Source organism: Cebus imitator, unplaced genomic scaffold (assembly GCF_001604975.1).
Source record: "Cebus imitator isolate Cc_AM_T3 unplaced genomic scaffold, Cebus_imitator-1.0 Scaffold27, whole genome shotgun sequence".
NCBI lineage: Eukaryota > Metazoa > Chordata > Mammalia > Primates > Cebidae > Cebus > Cebus imitator.
Window position 1 is genome coordinate 6143882 of NW_016107342.1, and position 15503 is coordinate 6159384.

At 41.3% G+C, this 15503-nt stretch overlaps 1 protein-coding gene across 7 annotated transcripts in view; it reads right to left on the bottom strand.

Moving 5' to 3' along the window:
• Positions 1 to 15503, bottom strand: part of LYPD6B (LY6/PLAUR domain containing 6B) — a 199061-nt gene that overhangs the window by 57070 nt on the left and 126488 nt on the right. For 3 of the 7 annotated variants that reach the window (XM_017523230.1, XM_037736592.1, XM_037736591.1), the window contains one exon: positions 4590 to 4661. The exons of the other annotated variants lie outside the window; for them this stretch is intronic. The gene's annotated coding sequence lies outside the window, so the exon portion shown is untranslated. The remainder of the gene's footprint in view (positions 1 to 4589; positions 4662 to 15503) is intronic. 7 annotated transcript variants of the gene reach the window in all.

Sequence of the window (15503 nt, forward strand, 5' to 3'; positions counted from 1 at the left end):
TAGAGACGGGGTTTCACCATGTTGACCAGGACGGTCTCGATCTCTTGACCTCGTGATCCACCCGCCTCGGCCTCCCAAAGTGCTGGGATTACAGGCTTGAGCCACCGCGCCCGGCCCTCAGATTGCTTTTATATCAAAGTTAAGAGCCTGCAAAAAATGTAAAATGGCTATGAATTCTTTGCAGCTACTCTGAGTTAGAGGTGGAGTCTATTTCCAATCCCCTCCCATTGAATCTGGGCTGGCTCTAAAACTTCCTTTGACCAACAGAATGTGGCAGAAGAGAGGCTATGTAATTTCTGAGTTTAGGCTTCAAGCTTATAGCTTTTGCTCTTATCCTCTTGCCAGAAAGTTCTGTCATGTGAAGGAGGTTGAGCTGGCCTATTGAAAGGGGAGACCACATGGCAGAGATGAGTCATCTCAGCTGAGATGCCCTGGATCACCTAGCTCCCAGGTACCAGCTGAGTGCAGGGTATGAGTGACCCCAGGTGAAACTAACAAAAGAGCCACCCAGCTGAGGCCAAATGGCAATGTTAGCAAGAGTGCCCAAATTGCTGACCCACAGAATCATAAGCAAATAAAACAGTTGTTTTAAGCCACTATGTTTGAGATGGTTTGTTATGCAATAGATAACTGACACAAGGCCCTACACAAATGATGTTTTATTATCAATAGCAATTCAAACACACACACATAAAACCAGGCCACTTGGTTATTTGCCAGCAGATTTACCAACCATCAAGTGGTGCTTCCAAGCTCTCATCTCACCGGTGCACCTAGGGCCAGTGAGGCAGCACATTCACTTGGAAAAAGCTAAGACAAATTAGTGATCAGATTTGGAAAGATGGAGGCAAGCTTTCTGCACCAAGGCAGGGTGCCAAGTTAGATTCTTGTAGAGGGTTATCATGGGAATGCAAGATTTTGTTTGTTCCTTTTGGTCTACGATAAAATACAAAGCCAGAAATGCATGAATTTGGCTTCCTTGGAAGCAGTGTTATTCCAGAACACTTGAATATTGCACAACAGTGTGGGTAGACACCTTCATGGCATGAGCCAACCAATTCAAGGTCAGCATCACTAGGGGAGAATCAAGGGAGCCAGTCAGAACCAATCATGTCATTTCCATGGTCCAGATCTGTGGCTCCAAGAATGCAGGAAGCTCCGAATGCCTCCATCTTATTCTGCTGGTCAAAGCAAGTGAAGGACTTCAGGATATGCCACTCTAAAACATACCGTATTCGTATGATTCTTTTGAGCTGAAGGCATTTGAAAAACAGCAAATGCAGAGAGAGGCTTTCACTGGGCTCCCGTTATCTGCCTAAAGACAGACAGATGCTCCAAAAGGAACTTGGCTGTCATCAATTCTCTCCATAGAAGCTTCATCAACCAGGGGAGATTAACTCTTATCATAGGTAAGAAGACTAGAACACACACCCCACCTAGACAAACTCTGTCACAAACCACTGTGTATCTCCCATTTATTCTTCTGAGGGCCCATTCATCTTCCCAAAAAATCATTTACTCTTCCCTTAGTTGCCTATATCCCTCCTCCTGTCTGTCCTGTGAAGAGAGTATATGAGCTCCAAAATCCAACTGCCTGTTGTCAGTTTATTTCATAGACCCAGTTGTTGACCCCACAGGTTAGAGTGAAAGTCTTCCCTTCCCACCACAAGAGAATGATTATATTCTAAGCTGTGATTTTACTGTGACCTAAACCAAAGGTTATTTCACTGTAGGACACAGGGGGAAAAAATAGCAAGCTCCATAAATCAGAGTTCCCATCCCTGTAACATGAGGGAAGAACTGATACTCAACTTTGTAGGGAAATTGCTCTGAGATATGTGATCAAAGGCTCTGGAAGCTTAAGTCCCCGTTTATTATAAACAAAACTACCACATTTAAATGAAAACAATCTTACTCAATTATTTGCTAAGCTGAACAGCCATGGTGCTAAAGGTTCTTACACAAGGCCGGTAGCCTTTGTCTGTGCATTACCTGTTTGTTCTTGTTTGTTGAGCTCATTCTTTGTAGTATCTATTTTGTGGATATATCGGCATGGAGGGAAAAGTTGTTGAGGGTGCAGAAGCGGAAAAGGCAAGAATTATATAAAAGTAAGACAATTCTAAGAGCTTACAGGTCTGATCATCTTGAAAAACAAAATTCCCTGCTTAAAGCATCTCAGAGTAATTCCATTGAGCCCAACCAAAATTGCTGAATCTATTGAAAGTGATCAGGTTATGAATCAAGAGAGTTCAGAAAACTCCTGACAGTGTGGAATTACAGAGCTGATGAGATGTTCGCAGATGAAGATGCCATAAAATAAAGTAACTAACCCAAGAACTTGCAGCTAGCTTTGGTACAGAGCTGGATTTGGGCTCCAGGAAAGCAGGACCCCTGCCCCACTCCACAGAGGCCCCTCTCAACATACAAGGTATTTACAATGTGAGGGGATGCAGGCACCCCATAATTCCAACTCAGTTGCTCAGAAAACAGAAATTAGCTATCAAATAAGGTGGGGATGGGGGGCAGAAACTCTGCACTTACCATGTAGGAGCAAGTCAAGATTATAACTTTTTGTGGTGTAGACTTAAATTTCTCTACCCACACTTAAGAGTACTCAGCAGCCATTAAAATAGGCAAAAGCACAAGAAATGACTTATGTTATATTTAAAATTCAAAACTTAAGTCTATAGAGAATATGTGAAAAAACTATATAGAAAGGGGAAAACAGCAGCAAAATACATTAACGTGCTCATGACGACAACCGGCACCTTTTAAAATTGGGTGATTTTTACTCTTAATTCTTTCTGCTGTTGTTCATAGGCCAAATATGCTTTAATGATCTCAAACTACTTAAATGCTCCTGAATTTTTTGACTACTTTCGTGCAGAAGAGATAGAATGTCAACAGCAGGTAGTGGTCAGGGGCAAAGGCAATGTGAGCAGTGGTGAGTGTGGACATCGAATAAAGCACAGCCATGTGAGATTGGCCCCATTCTGTGCTGTTCAGTGGGTTACATCGCAGTTCGGCCACTTTTTGGCTTGACTGTCTAACTTTGGGCAACTTATCTAGTCTCTTAGGTAAGCGTCAGTTTCAACTGTAAAAGGTGGATATTAATAGACCCTTCCTCACAGGAATGCTGTGCAGAGTGAGAGACAGAATCCATACAAAATGCCTAGTATCTGTTAGAGAGTAAGAAAGCACAAACGTTAACTGTAGTGATGGTGGTGATAGAGACGGTTAATACTAGAGTTACACTTTATCAACATGGTGATGATGATGATCCTGACACTGTTTAACACTGTTACTAACAAAGAATTACATTTCCTTCCTTTGGAAAATGACCCAATGTTTCCATGTATCTCAAGACTAGATCGTCATTCCCCTGATCTTTGTGTCTTTTGGGTTTCTTACTAGCAGACTCTCAAGTTGAAGTTACAGCTCACACACCACCCAATACGCCCCAGGGAAAAGAATGATGATAATATACAAATTCCTGCTGGTTGTCTTGGGCCTTATTAGGGTCATAAAATGTTATCCATTTACAAAAGCATCTTAGTAAATAGTTTACAGAATTCTGCTTTGTACTTGAAACACATAATTATCATTAACAAACACAGGCGCTAATAATTCAATCTGCTCTTTAGGCAAGAAACATAACATAAACATGGCCCTGGCCAGATCAGCTCATAATCTCAGTTAATTTGCTTTGTGTGTTTCCTCCCTCGCTTCCACCAATCAGATGCAAAGTGGGAGGTCTGTCTGCAAGGCAGAAGGCCTCTGGGCTGGTATTTGATAGTCTGGATATCCAAGAAGGCTACTCAGAGGACCGGGGCCAGTCCCCGAAGCCTCACACAGGTATTCCTTGGCATTTGCTGCCTGCCCTCAGAAAAATCAGATCTCTGATTTAATGTCTTCACCTAGAAAAATGGACTCAGGCCTGACACACTAACCTGGTCAACCTGTGCAATAAGCACCATACCTAAAACCAAAAGGCAAAATGCATCAAGTAAAAAGCAATCATCAGTTGAACACATAACATTCAATGTGCCCACATCCATCTATGCTGTCTCTCTTCTTTGTTGGGGCAAGACTCTCGTCCTGTTTTAGATCAGTAAATATTTTCTAAGGCTTAACATGTAAAGGTCCTATAATTAAAAATGCTCAGTAATTAGTGCACACACGTTCTAGGTGTATTCAGCAACGTCACTTACTGCAGACACTTTTGAACATTGCGCCGCACCCCTGACACACCCCCTATCTGCCACTGAGAAGGTTACTCTGAGGAAGTTCTCTTTCAATTGACCAAATTAGCTTCTGTGGTAAGCAGAGAAGTCTTTGATCTACTAACCATTTGCTGAGCATGGGGACTCCCCTCTTTGGTTCACCAGAAATATAACTTAAGCTCAAGCCAAACTTCCAAACCGCAGGACCACAGTAAGCAGTGAGGGCTTAGGATGGGAAACCTGGCAAACTGCCGAGGTGATGAGAAAAAGACAGAGTCCCAGGACTTTCAGAAGTCCACGCCCAACTACCTAACCAGAGCTCCCAAATGAAAAGCCGAGGGCTGCTGTAACAGCTGCCATTCTTACCTTGAGAAACAGAATGTGGTTGTCAGGCTCCTCTCGGGAACAGTGAAAAGGTTTACACTCAGAGTAATCAGCCTACCAGAGATAAAAAAGATAAGGTAAGAGCCACTGCTGACGATGAGTTACGTTCCTGAACAACTGGAATGTTTTCTAACAAAAGGCAGGTTTCTCAATGTTCGGAGACATTTCAGAACAGGACAGCAATACAGTCAATTGAACAATCTCAAATGCATGAAATCCCTGGAATCAAGTCAAGGTGGGGCCATTAACATTACAGAGAGTGTGAACTAGCGTTTTATTAACACACACCTGGGCCCCGTCTAATTAAGAATGGTAATAACTGGTGAAATCATACACTTCATCACGTCCCTCCACAAAAATGTCTGTTTACCAAAGAGCTGGCAGAACTGTCTATAACACTGGCATATATCAGGGTATTTGGCAGGTCGCTGCATTCACACATTCACGCATTCAACACATCCACAGTGAAGACTCTGTACCATTTAACCTGGTTTGGAAGACAGCCCTACCAGCTGATGAAATAATGACAACATGAGTCTTGAACCCAGATGAGGCGGTGGGAGGGAATTGGAATGTTTCCCTATATGCATTCAAATAAGCAAATATAAAAGACAAAAATTATGCCCAATTTTAAGAAACTTCTATTATATATTTATATCTTTTTTTGTAAGAGATCTCACTCTGGCCCAGGCTAAAATACAATGGTATGATCATAGCTCACCATGGCCTTAAAGTCCTGGGCTCAAGCAATCCTCTTATCCTCTTGACAGATGGGACTTCAGGCATGTACCACCACACCTGGTTAATGTACTAGTTAATTCTATGTGTCGACTTGGCTAGGCTATGGTGCCCCTCTGTTTGGTCAGACCTCAGCCCATGCTGCTGAGAAGGTATTTTTAAGATGTGATTAGCATTTTAATCAGTAGATTTTAAATAAAGCAGATTACCTTTCATAATGTGAATGGGCCTTGTTTGATCAGTTGAGGCTTTAAGAGAAAAGACTGAGGTCCCCCAAGAAGAAATGTTGTCTCCAGCCTACCTTTAAACTCAAGATTGCAACAGTAACTCTTCCTTGGATCTCCAACCTGGTAGCCTGTCCTGTGAACCTCAGACTTGCCAACCCCCACAGTTGTATGAGAAAATTTCTTAAAATAAATCCTTTTCCCCCTACTCTCTTTCTTTCTACACACATACAGACACACACACACACTCTCTAGGTCAGGGTTCTCTGAAGAACCCTAACTAGTACTAGTATGCCATCTAATTTCAAAAACGAATGAGTTAATTTACAAAACATATATACTATGTAAAGAAGACAACATAAAAAGAGGCTATAAGAACATGAGAAAAAGTCCACAGAAATGTATGTTGTAAGGTGCTAAATTATTACTGATATGGTTCATAAACTAGGCTGTGAGCATGCTAGTAGCCAAAGTGAAGAAGAAAATAGACAAACTCTGGTCACACTGAACATGATATAAAATACCATATATATACTCCTCATGAGTGTTAGCTTCGCATCATTGAGAAATTTTTTCCAAGTTGTTAACCTTCCCTACCTCAGGCAAATTCTTAAAGGATCCTTTATCATCCACATTTGAAGTGCAGAGTAATTCGTTAACAATGTCTCTAAGTATATACAGTAGGGAATCTCCTGTAATGTCTTCTTAACGTCACATATGACACCAAAGTACAATTCACTAAAGTGATCTAGCAAAGAAAAAAACACATAAAAATCTGGACATCTGGCTTGATCCAGGGCTAAAAGTTACAATTTCTGGAAAAACTAATGAACTCCATATCCTTTGAGATATTTTCCATAAATTTTATTATTTCTTCCAATAAAAAGTTGGGTAGGAACTGGGCTAAAACTGTCTGAGACTACAGTCCTGGTAACAGCCTGGAATAGTTTTCTCTATTGCTGATTAGTAGCAAATCCACAGAAAAACTTCCCTCAGGCAGATTTTTAAGCTTAAGTAATAAATGTCTAAGTAATAAAAAGTTTAAATTTATATATTTGTATGTGTATAAGTCTCAAATATCCGTCCTGCATTGGGATCAATATTTTAAAACTTTTTTATTATGGTAAAACAAACAAAATAAAAATTTATCATTTTAACCATTTTTAGAGTGTCTAATTCAGTGGTATTAAGTACATTCACAATGTTCTGTAACCATCACCATTATCCACTCCCATAAATTTTGTCATCCCAAACAGAAACTCTTAGCTAATTCCCCATTTCCCCTACCCACAGCCCCTGGTAACCACTATTCTACTTTCTGTATCTTTGAATTTGTCTATTCCAGGTATGTCATATAAGTGGAATCATACAATATTTCTCCATTTTGTGTCTGGCTTATTTTACTTAACACATTGTTTTCAAGTTTCAAACATGTGGTAGTATGTATCAAAATATCATTCCTTTTTATGGTTGAATAATATTCTATTGTAAGCATATACCACATTTTGTTTATCCTGGAATCAATTGTTATATAATTGATTCACCAAGTAATTATAGAGTACTTACAGTGTGAAAAGTCTTCTTTTTTAAAAATATTAATTATATTCTTAAGAAACGTACATAAGAGGTAAAAGAGCTACTCCACAATGAACCAGTTAATTATACGAATCCTAGTTTCAGAATCACTAGCAACAGCAAGAAGATAAAAGTCTGTTAAACAGTTTTTCTTCCCTAAGGGTTTGGTAAATCTCCCCACTCCAATCTTAATTAATGTTCCTCATATTTAATGCTGAAGCGGGGCTACAATATCCCCTGCTACGTGTAACTCTTCATACCACGTGCCTAAAGCTTAGAATGTGTCATTCCTGACCTCTCACCCGGTGATAATGAGGTTTTATCAAAAAGCTGATGTCAAAAGTCAGGCACTGCGGTACCCTGAAGCATTGGCTACTATCCCTGCAGGTAAAATATCATCCAAAAGCTTTTCATTTCTAGGGCATATAAATAAGGTAACTAGCATTCTGTGTGCAAGAGAACCTAATAGTTGAAAGAAAAGGAGAGAAGCTCCTCTGTTCCCTGGTCTTAACCTTCAACTTTCTGTATAGAAGAGCAGATGGCATGAAGCGGGAATGTCAGTGCACACCTGAGTTCACAAAACTGGCACTGTGTGAGTCATCAAAATACATCCAGAGGAAACCGACCAGAAACAACCATTTTTGTACACTGGCAAGGGAATTGCAAGCAAAATCAATAGCCATAAAGGATTCAGGCCACTCTGTTCAGCATAAACTTCACAGCTGGGAGGATCTGCTGTCATCTCAGATTGTTAGCACTTGGCTGAGTTGAAGTTCATTCACTACTTCTGTGTTCGGTTAGTTGGGAACATATTTAAACAACAAAAGACGTTGTAGAAAATTACACAAAATTAAGTCTTGGGTTCCTCCTCTGTGTTTTTAAAGACTGACTTCTAGAGCAACAAGGTGTTTTGGTTTTTTTTTAAGACCAAATGAATACTGTTAAGATTGTTCTTTTTAGTATGTAAGTAACCAGTCCTTTGCCTCTAAAACAGGAGACATTCCCACAGGGTGCAGAAGCAAGACCCCAACAGACTGAAATGAGGATGCTAACACAAAGGATCTCAAGTCAGCCTAATCAGGAACCCCAGAATGAGAAGGCACTCAGCTCTCTGTCCCAAGTAATTACCCCATCTCAAGACATCAGTAATACACATTCTGGAGAGATGAGATGCACAATTTGAGCACTAAACTTTTAGCTGTGAATACCATTCCTACCCCTCAAGTATAATTAAGTTAATTCAGGCCTTTCTGATGTACAACTCTCCCCAGAAAAGTCCCATTGGCCTGAATTCAATTCTCAAAGGTGAGAACCCTGATAAGGCAATCAAGGCTTATCAGTTATGAAACTGAACTTGAACTTGTAAATAACAATTCCCTTCTGTTTTGGGCTGAATTGTGTACCCTGCCCCCACCCCGTCACACCAAATTCATATGTTGAGGTCCTAATTCCCAGTACCTCAGAATATTACTATATTTGGAGAGTCTTAAGAGGTAATTAATTAAAAATGAGGTCATATGGGTGGGCCCCAATCCAATCCAGTAGTTGACTTGTGACCTTATAAGAAGAAATCAGGACACAGATGTACAGATGGAAGAAAATATGAAGGCAGGGAAAAGACCATCCACGGGCTACAGAGACAGCCCTCAGAAAGACCCAGACTTGCTGACACCTTGATTTTGCACTTTCAGCCTCCAGAACTGTGAGAAAATAAATTTCTTTTGTTTAAGCCACCCTGTCTGTGGGGCTTTGTTGTGAAAGCCTGAGCTAAGATACCTTCCCTTTATCTTTCTCCTCTAATTACCAGGATTCCCAAGGAAGAGTCTGGAAAGGTCACAGAGACTCTGTGTCCTACTTAAGAACCTCACTGTCATTCATTCCCTTATCCCCAAGCAGGATAATCTCTAAATTCAAAGAAAGTGACAAACAGGAACACCTCACAAACATCCTGAAGATCCCAAATCTGAAACAAGACCACTGCCTTCCCCATGACCTCAGCTTTCCATAGCATGGAAGCATTCTGCACCCTTTTTAAATGTTCTGTGCTGACAAGAGGTTGCCCTGAAAACAGCATCTTTGGGATGCTATTTCCAGAAATTGTGTCCTCATTTCTATTACCTTGACATCCAGGGCTGGCTCAGGTGCCTTAACCAACCAGTTTCTTCTTTCTGAAAAGAAAGAAAAAGTAGGGGCAAAAATCTTTGCACATTACAGAACCAAGTCCAGGGTAAGAGATTATCAGCAACAAAAAGATTCCCAGTTGCCTCAAGGCTTGATTCACAAGTAATCACTTTTTCCTTCACTGGAGGAGTTCACACAGGAGAGGTGATTGATGTCTTTTGTTAGTGCTGGGAGTCATGAACACCATAGTTTAATTTCTACAGCCTCCACAGACAATTTTTGACCTATAGCATAGGTGGGCATTAGATCTGACTCCCCATCCTATGGTTCCAAGGGGATTGCAATGCATCCAGATGGGGAACAAAACAAAATGGACGGTTGGGAGGCAAGTCATGGTGACAGTGCTAGAATGAGGGATCACTTAGCCTGTCCTCATGTCCCAGGTCCATTTGACTCCCTGCTCTTGCTCACCAGCCTCTGGAAAAAGCCAATACAAGCTTGGCACAGCTCTGCCAAGAGGTATCTACAAATGAATATGAAATATCCTTTGTTATTAGAAGTAATGCCCTGCAGCATTCCCTGGGGCAGCAAACAAGGCCCTTGGTTCTCTCCAGGTTGCAGTGATGCTCTGGGAGTTCTTGTTCAGGGCATATTCAGCCGCTGGGCAATACTGACACTTGTACCAAGTTCCAGCAGTGGAGGGAAAAGGAGAGGACCTGATGCAATTAGCCAGGTGAACAGAGAATTTGTCAAACCATTTAGATAAGACAGTTCATGAATGCATTCAGTTCACGTGACCAGGAAGGTGATTATGCTTCTACCCGCCACTGATTCTGCAGGCTGCAGAGCATTTTCCCAGCAAGGAAGTGAGAAGCGAAAGGATGATTTCTCAGCCTGCAAACTCCAGGGCTCTTGTGTTACTTTAGTATGCATCATGCCTCAAGCCAAGAAGTAATTTAACTTTAAGGGATCAAGGAACACACCCTTGATTCTGAGTGACTTTGTCACAGAATCTCAAACTGGATGGTAATTTAAAAAAAAAAAATTCAAGTATCTAATAAAAAAGAAACAAATTTTCCATATGCAGTTCGATATTCCTTACTTCCCTTACCAATTGGTTAGGTATTAGCTTTCCTAAAGGGTTTTGTTTCAATTACTGTATCGGATTGTGAGTATTTCAGGTGTCCACATGGAATCCTATTATCTTGTATCTCTTTTGGTCCTTAGCATAGCATTGGACACAAAATAGAAACTCAGTAAATGCTCAATTACTGATTGCTTCCTGCTTTTGAAATAGGAGTTTTTCCTGTAGAGAAGCAAATCAACTGAACCTGCCTCATTTTTAAATAACACCACTCCACCACTCTTGACCCCGACCCCATACCCATCACCAAATGTTGCTAACATCAGCAATAGGATCTTCTCAATGAATATTCATCTTTTCAGTGGATCATATAAGGATCATGAGGAGTTTAGGATGGAGCTGGTTGGTAAATTCTTGTCCTCTATGTTTAAATCTGAACATAATCTGAATTAGTTTCCTAGGTCTGCTATAACAAATTACCAAAACACTGCTGGCTTAAAACAATGGAAATCAATTCTCACATTTCTGAAGGCTGGAAGGCCATAATTAAAGATGCTGGCAGGGTTGCTTCATTCTGGAGGCTCTGTGTTCCAGCCCTCTCTCCTAGTTTCTGGTGGTTCTAGCAATCATTGCCATGCTTTGGCTATGTAATGCCAATCTCTGCCTTTTCTTCACGTGTCCTTCCCCTTGTATCTGTGTGTCCCCTCCTCTCTCTTATAAGGGCCCCAGTTATTGGACCTAGGGTCCACACTTGATTCAGGATGAGCTCATCCTGAAATTCTTAATTACATCTGCAAAGGTACCAGGGGTTGAGACTTGGATTTTTTTGGGGGGAGATACAAATCCACCACAATATTCTAAACCAGAAGACGTCGTCTTCAGCACAAAACTCCATCTTATTCCCCATTATCTTCATATTATTAGAATCACCATCCTCCTAGTCAAGAGCCAGGCTGAATTCTTGAGTCATCTTCAAGGGCTCTCACCTTATTACTCCTCATTGCTAATAAATTCTATAATCCGCAGTAATGAAGGACAACTGAATCAGCTGTGCCCTGCACAAGTGATCATGCCTGTCCTCTCTTCCAGGCCTGTTGTCACAATCACCCAAGCCCCAGCATGGATCACCTGTCTTGGACCAGGTCAAGACCTCTTCTTAACTGTTCTCCCACTTCCTTTACTGATCATACCACACACTGATCCTGACCATGCCATGATACTGTCCATGAGCTATCAGTGGCATCAAGCCAAATAAAACCTAATCTATTTATAACCAAGCACCTAGGTCTACTAAGATGGGTCCCAAACTCCTCTCCCAAGCTTATTTTCCACTGCTCTCTTCCATTTGGTCCAAGCCCTGGTCAAAATAGATTACTGACTGTCCTCAAATAGAGCCTCCAAGTCTTGGAGGACTCTGCCTAGGATTTATTCATTAATTCAAGAAGGCCTTGTCTCAACCCATGCTCCTTGTTAATATCTTACACAGAAAAGCCCAGCTCAAGACAACTCATCTATAAGACCCTGTTCAGCTTTTATCAACCACACCAGATTCCTCCTTTTAAAATTTAACAACATGCCAGACAGATGAGGGATTCTTGTTGTCTCCTCCCTTAGGGTACTTACTGCTCCATTAGGGGACTTACTGCTCCCTTACAGCACTTGCCATAAGCCTTGTGGCAGAATATGGATGGAACTGTTACCTACTGCAATGCCTAGGTGACTTAGCTGGGCCCCTAGCCCATTTTTGTTGCTCAATGCAGTGTTTATGCAACATAGCTAAACTCCTACTGAGCTTGAACATTGCTTATTTTTAGGAAATAGTATGTCTGTGGTCAGAGGTTCCATCTTAGGCAGCTTACTCAACCTCTGAAGAAACTCTGGCTTAATTATAATCCAATTTCCATACTGATTGATACTCCTACCAGTGCCAAGACAGTTGACAATCACCATGACAACAACTGGATGAGACCAAAAAAGGACAAAATGAACGAGGCTCTTTGATTCCTAGAAAATTTCTCTCCCTTTCCAAGAAAAAGCATGAAGATGCCTCCCATTGTTCTTCACGCCCAGCCCCTTCATTAAGGATGCCCTATAATCTGTAGCTTCCCACTTCTTAGGAACCAAGAAGTTGATTTGTGAGCTACACTTCCACTTGTCCAATTCCATGGCCATTGACTAAAGCCTGCAGCGTTTGACACTCACTTTTGGTTTCGTGTGTTGGCTTCATGGCAATGAACAGGAAAGTACTCCTTTCTGGGGTAACCACGACCCCAGGTATCAGAACTCTGCTTTACTTATATACATACACCATGACCTAGCACAGGGCCTTGCATATGACATGCACTCATAAATATTTTTTATCAATATAAGATATACAGAATAAGTGAATAATACAGTCCTTCCCTTTAAGGAGCTTGAATTTGGAGACAGAAGAGAATGAGATAAGCGTATAGATCATCATAACTATGATCTATACCATAATATTCTGAGTATCATAAAAGAAATATAAATGAAATTCTGTAGGGAGCACAGAAAATAAAGCTTTTGCAAAGAGAGGAGTTTTATGAAGGAGGTAGATTTTAAGATGGATCTTGAAGGAGAAACAATATTTTGATGAGCAAATGTCAGAGAGTGAGGGAAAAGAATTAAATACAGAAGCAAAATCATCTGCAAAAGACACAGAATGGTAAGCAGTGGAAGGCAAGGCTAGAAAGTGAGGCCAGTATCTGGAATGCCACCATAAGGAATTTGAAATTGAGTCTGTAGGAGATGGGAGCCATGGAAGGCTGTGGAGCTGAGGTATGATGTAGCCACATCTGCATTTTCAGATGACCAATTACACGACAACGCAGAAACCAAGTTGGGATGTGCATCAGAATCACCTGGAGAGCTTCCAAATTGCTTAATATATACAGAAAAGTACAAATGACAATACAAGATTTCTCAATGACAATACATGACACAATCATGTTGACGTTTTTCCACTTTTGTTTAGAATTTTAAGAGAAGTAAACTATACCTCTACTTGAGTTTCCCTTTTTCTTTCCCCAGAAATAAATACTTTCATTTGGTGATTATCCTTCTAGTCTGCATAGAGAAAGAGAGGAAGAGAGAAAGATAGATGTATATATCCAACCTCTGCCTTCCAGGTTCAAATGACTTTCCTGCCTCAGCCTCCTGAGTAGCTGAGACTAGAGGCATGCACCACCATACCTGGCTATTTTTTTGTATTTTTAGCAGAAACGGTGTTTTACCTCATTGGCCAGGCTAGTCTCAAACTCCTGATGTCAAGTGATCCATCCCCTTGACTTCTCAAAGTGCTGAGATCACAGGCATGAGCCACCATGCCCAACCTAGATAGCATTGCTTTTTGTGCTAAAATTATATAAATGGTTCATATAGTAAATATTGTCCTAAATTTGCTTTATTCACTGTGGAGCATTTTTCAAAATTCAGATTCCTGTATCCCACCCAGATCTAATTAATCACAATCACTGGGCAAAGTTGTCCAGAACTCTGCAATTTTAAAAAAAAATCTTAGTTCATTTGATGCTACTAGATTTGCAATTGGGAGTCAGTGATATAGAAAATGAACTGGAGAGAACAGAAAGTACAGGTAAAAAGAACAGTCAAAATGTTTTGCAATCAAGCAAGCAAGAGTGAAGAAGTCCTAAGCAAAGATGGCAGTCACGGAAATAAAAGGCAGGGGACAGGTCCCAGGACACTGTGGAGATAAAAGTGACAGGACTTCATAACTAATTATATTTGGGGGTGAGAAAAAGTTGTAGCTAAGAAATGGCCCTAAGGATTTTAACTTGAATGAATCAGATGACAGTGACACCATTAACAAAAATGTAAAAAACAGGAAGAACAGGCTGTGGGAGACAGAGCTGAGTAGGTTTCAGGTGTGTAAATCTGAGATTTCCACAGGACCTTTGTGTCAATATCTCCAACAGGCATTCATAAGAACTAGGCTGGGTCAAGAGAGAGGAACTGGGCTCACAACGGAGATCCAGAATTCTCTACTTAAAGGTAACAGCTATACACATGGAAATGGGCATGTTTGTTTCAAAAGAGAGAGACAAGCCTAGCGTAGGTCCTTAAGGGATGTGTATGTCTAGGAGAGAGCCCATGAAGTAGCTCTCAGATGAAGCAAACCTATGAAATTGACTATGGCCTGAGCAGAAGTGCAGCTGGGATCGATCAGGAAGCCACAGGAAGGATCAAGGTCAAGAACCCACAGTGACACAGTGCGAGACTGAAGAGGGTGACTGAGAGCAATCATTAAATTGGAAACATGGAGAATCAGTGACCTTTCAAACAGCAGCAGCAATAATGTGGGGAGGAGTCAGAGTGTGACAGGGGTTTGAAACACTGGAAGCAGCATTGTTAAACCACTCTTCAGTGTTGAAAGCAAGGAGAGGCCAAAAAAATTGTTAAAGGGTAATTATTTTTGGGTTTAGAAGAGGAGATTTGAATATGTTTCTAGGATGTAAGGAAAGAGCCAGTGGCAGAGAAACTGTAAAAAGATGAGAAAGTAAAACAGATGAGTTAAGGTCCTGAGGAACTAAGAGGGGATCCGATCAGGAAGCAGGAAAGGTCCTATTAAAACTGGCAAACCAGTAACATGCTTCCGCCTTTCCCATCCCAAATCCCCACTTAAAACAATGCTGGTTAATGCTCTTAAATTTTTCTTACTAGCATAAAGAGAACAAGAAAGAAATAATTACAGAGGATTTTGGAAAATAGAGAGTAGAAGGACAATTGGTTATTAACTTGGCTTATTATATTCTTTGCCCTACCAGCAGCTTGCTAGCAAGACACCAAGAAGCAAGCTAACGCCCGGGAGGATCCAAGATGGCCGTTTAGGAACAGCTCAGGATTGCAGCTCCCAGTGAAAGCGCAGAGGGTGAGTGGACGCCGCATTTTTATTGCCCACAGACTGGGAAATTTCCAGGCAGTGGAGCTCCACAGGTCACCAGGGCGGCTGTTTCGGCCAGCGCGGCTGTGCCGGCTGGCGCCGCTGCTTTGCCCAGCGCGGCTGCTTTGCCGGCGCCCCGGAGCAGCGGTTCTCCGTACAAATGCACCGGTCCGGGGGCCCTTCTGGCTGTCGATTAGAGCCACGGGAAGTCACCCATTCATCTGATTAAAAAG